This window comes from Gossypium arboreum, chromosome 1, assembly GCF_025698485.1.
Source record: "Gossypium arboreum isolate Shixiya-1 chromosome 1, ASM2569848v2, whole genome shotgun sequence".
In the NCBI taxonomy this organism is placed as follows: domain Eukaryota; kingdom Viridiplantae; phylum Streptophyta; class Magnoliopsida; order Malvales; family Malvaceae; genus Gossypium; species Gossypium arboreum.
In genome coordinates, this window is record NC_069070.1 from 58,257,905 (window position 1) to 58,263,005 (window position 5,101).

Consider the following 5,101-nt stretch of genomic DNA (forward strand, 5'->3'; position numbering starts at 1 on the left):
CAATGGAAACATGATAAATCTTTAACAATTTCAAAATCTAGGGTACGGGCAAGCTAGAATACGAAGCAACGATCTCAAAAACGTAAAAATCATTAAAAACCGAGCTAAAACCATACCTTAATCTAGCTTCCAAAGTAACCGAATGGAAAACCTAAAGAATTGCTTTCTTTCTCTTCAATATTTGACTATCTAAGAAGATGATAGCATTAAATTGTTTTTATTTCTTTTGTTTTATTACATTAATACATAATTTACTATTTTGACCTTATTAATATACCTTAAAATCATTTAATGGTTGTCCAAAATTGTCCACTCATCTTTCAAATGGCTTAATTACTATTTAAGGCCACCATAATTAAAAACCAAAGCTATTTGACACCTTTAACTAATGGAACTCCACTTTTACACTTTACACGATTTTGTCCTGTGACACCCCTAAAGTGACCCTAGTCGGAAAGCGGTTTCGGGACCGCTAAACCGAGTCACCAAATTATTTGAATATGATAATTATTTTCTAAAATATGTGAATATGAATGTGTGAAAGTTTTAAGCTTTGGTTTAGTTAATTGCATGTGAATTTAGTTAATAGGACTTATGTGTGACACTTTTGAAATGTGATAGGTTAATCTATAAGGATCTATTAGTGCATGTAATCAAAGGGGTGGACTTGCATGTCAATTTCCCCCATTTAATTACTAGTGGCCGGCCATGACAAAGGGTGATGGGTAAAACATGTCATAAACATGTTGTGTTAATGGTTTATGTTAGAAATAATAAAATAAAGGGTTAGTAATAAAATAAGGAGATGGAGGCGATGAAAACAAAGAAAAAAAAGTGTCCATCCTTTAACATTTCTTTTGGCGAAAATTCTAAGGAGGAAGGAAGAAGAAGAGGATTTTCTTGCTTCATGTTCGGTTGGTTGGTGTTTAGGAGGAGGAAATGTTGAAGAGATTCGACCATGCTTGTAGCTAGGTTAAGGTAAGTTTGATGTTGTTCCATGAGATTCATGCATATTTTTGATGTTAGTTTGAGTTCTACCTAGCCCATGGTTTAAATCTTGCTATGTGATGAAGATGATACTCAGCCATGGGTGTTGTTTTCTTGGTTGGTGTTTGTTTCATGCTAAATCTAGATGAACAATGGGGGTTGTCATTTAGGTTAAGATCAAAGAAATTAATCTTGTTAAAACTTTGAACTAATAATGCCCATATGTGTGATAGTCGAACATAGACTTTGTTTAAAGTCTTGGTCAAAGGCAGTTAAGTGTTTTGGAAATGATTAAGCTAGGTGTTTGATCTTTTGGTTCGGCATAGTACATAAAATGTTGCTAGATGGAGAAAAATTTGGCCAGCAAGAGGTGTGCTAAGGCGAATATAATTTTGTATATTAATGAGTAATGCATGTGTTGAATTGATGGAATGGAGAGGATGTTTTAATAGTGCATATATGTGTATTAGCCAAGTTTTGAACTTGAAACAAAATGGTATTTGGTCAATACAAGTGACCATACTTGTAGAATGTATTAAGTATGCAATCGGCCTCAACATAGACATGCATGTTCGGCCACACGAATGAATGCATAGATTGATGTTGTACATTCGACTATAGGTAAGCATAATGATGATCCTATCTTGACTTAGACAATCGGCTCAAGGAGAATTTGTTAAGTGCTTAGTTAATTGATATTAGGTTAATGATGTGTGTATTTGGTAATAAAGGTGCACATGAGGAAATGTTTGATTAATTGTACTAAATTGCTTAATGTGATTAAAAATGCGTATGACCATTTTGTATTTGAGCTAAAGCTGGCCATATGACCTATCGAATTCATTGTCATATTCGGCCATAAGCTAGCATAATGAGACTTTAATAAGTTAAATTTGTTTGAATTAGCTCAAGAGCTTAGAGGACCAAAGTTGGATAAAGGAAAGGAAAAAGTGATCGAATAGCCGCCGAAATCGTTCGACAACATCCGAGGTAAGTTTTAAGTGATTAAACGTTGAGTAAATTCAATCATAATAGGACATAATGAGTTGATTTAATAAGATATGATGTGGCCATGATATGTCTTAAACTCAAATGGTAAGTTCATAAGTGTTTGGACTTGGAAATTTAAGAGCAAATTGTAATAATTTGCTTTGGACAGCAGCAGTAACGTGATTTTAGAAAATCACTATAAATTGTTGGTGTGGAATTATAGGCTGAATAAAATATTTAATCAAGGCTTAATTAGTCTAGTTTCTTATAAAAGAGACCTTGTGAGCAAAGAAATTTCCTATAAAGAGATATTTAAAGTTGTGTGAGACGGTGTCGAATGACTCGAAATCCCTGTTCTGTTTTTAGAAACTCATTATAAATTGTAAAAAATGGTTATAAGATAAAATTTATATGCTTAGACTCCTTAATGAGTCTAGTTTCAAATGAAATCAAATACAACACATTTTGAATTCTGTAAAATGAGAAATTTGATTCGTAGTGAAGAGTGGTCAGATTAGTCAAACAGTGAAACAGGGGAAACTTTAAGAAAAATCTGGTATTGATTGGCCAAACTTAAAATTCTGGAAATTTTATGAATGGAAGATATACGAGTCTATATTCAGGAAAAATTAACGGCAAGTGATTTGTAGTTTTTTAGCTCCAGTTATAAATAATTTAGTGACTATTGCTCAGGAAAAACAGCTTGTGCTGAATTTGAGATTATGTTGTAAACCTTGATAAACTTGTTTTAATTGCTCATAAGCTATTGATTAAACCCATACATGAATTCTAAATTGTGATATTGGAAAATGATAGATGTAGATTCAGCCAAGACAATGTGTATACGTGAAAGTATATTTGGTATGTGAAGTATATTTGGATAATTGTGATGTGAATACATGAAAATTTATATTTTGATTTAGGATTTTATGTGATGGATGTGAACATGCGTATGTGTGATAAGGCCGAATGGCCAATGTGATGAATGTGAACATGCGTATGTGTGATAAGGCCGAATGGCCAATGTGATGGATGTGAACATGCGTATGTGTGATACTGCCGAATGGCCAATGTGATGAATGTGAACCCAGATATATATATGTGATAAGGCCGAATGGCCAATGTGATGAATGTGAACATGCATTATGTGTGATAAGGCCGAATGGCCAATGTGATGAATGTGAACATGCATATATGAGATAAGGCCGAATGGCCAATGTGATGAATGTGAACATGAATATATGTGGTAAGGCCGAATGGCTAATGCGAAACGTGTATGAGGTGGATATGTGGTAAAGCCAAATGGCTAATGTGAGATATGTATGAGATGTGTATATATATATTGTGGCCAAATGACAAATGGTGAAAGTTGTGTATTATTAGATTTTTGATGAGGCAAATGAATTACAAATATGACAGTCGATGTAAATGTTGTAACATGTGATAAATGTACATGAAACTTGGAAATATATTCCAGGTAAGATCCGATGACTACGTGTGGAGATTATGTCCGGGTAAGACCCGATGACTACGTGTGGAGATTTTGTCCGGGTAAGACCCGATGACTACGTGTGGAGATTATGTCCGGGTAAGACCCGATGACTACGTGTGGAGATTTTGTCCGGGTAAGACCCGATAACTTCATGTGGAGATTTCGTCTGAGCTAAAGGTCTCGCCGATAATCCGAGTAAACGTTAGAGCCATAAGACTTCGTAATAAGAATTGCATATAAATATATTCAATGCGAAAGGTTAAACAGGTATGTACTCCAAGTTTATATGTGAGCTTAATTTGAACTAAATCATAAGGTAGTTATGTGATGCATATGAAAGCAATCTATGAGACTATTCCTATGATTATGTGACTTTGGATCAGTGTGAGAGGATATGTGAAATCATACAATATATCTATGTCACATGAGCTCACTTTTATGCGAAAGTTTATCTGCCTATTGTATATGATGAGATGTGCATATTCGGTAAAGGGATGGTATGCCCGAAGGAATAGTGAAATAAAAATACGAACAACTATGTTATAATTTGATTGTTATCTGTTTTCACTGCTTAAAACTTACTAAGCATTGTAATGCTTACTCCGTTTACTTTGTTTTCTCTATTTTATAGATCTCATTGCGAAGCTATAGGCTCGGGGATCGTCAGCAACTAGTCACACTATCACTATCCACTGCTTGTTACTGTTATGTTTAGAATTATTTTATGGCATGTATAGAATAGATTAGTGGCGGAAGAATATTTTTGGTTAATGTATATAAGCCATGCGAAAATGGCATCTTTTGAATGTTTACTTAGAGAAGTTTAAATTTTATCCTGGTCGTGCTTAGTACTTATTTAAATGAATGATCTTTATTTCAAGAAAAAGTTCAAAATTTTACTGTTCTGACATGAGTTACAAGTCCGGTAATGCCCCTTACCTATTCCGGCGACGGTTACGGGATAGGGGTGTTACATGTCCTTTTTACCAAATTAAGAATTGAAACAGTAAAATTAATTTACGAAACTTTCACACAGTAATTCTATCATGCTGTAAACTTTAATAAAATAATAAAATAAATATTTTAACCTCGGATTTGTGGTCCCAAAACCACTATTCTGATTTGACTAAAAACGGGCTGTTACGGCGAGGATGTACTTAATGCTCTTACGATCCATGTAAATCACACAGCTCTCTGAATAAAAATAATGATGCCAAATCTTTAGTGCAAAAACCACAGTAGCTAACTCTAAGTCATGAGTAGGATAGTCCCATTCATGCGTCTTCAATTTCCTTGAAGCATAAGCTACAACTTTACCCTCTTGCATCAAAATGCAACCAAGTCCTGAATACGAAGCATCACTATAAACTACAAAATCTTTTCCAGGCTCTGGTTGAACCAACACAAGTGCCTTCATCAACACTACCTTAGGCTGATCAAAACTCTTATGCCTTTCATCAGTCTACTCAAGCACCACACTCTTCTAAAATAGTTTCGTTAAGGGTGCAACAATGAGAGAAAACCCTTCAAAGAATCTACGATAGTAACCAGCTAAGCCTAAGAAACTCTGAACTTTGGTAACACTCCTAGGCATCTTCTATTCCAACTTGGGATCCATTCAACGCATACAAC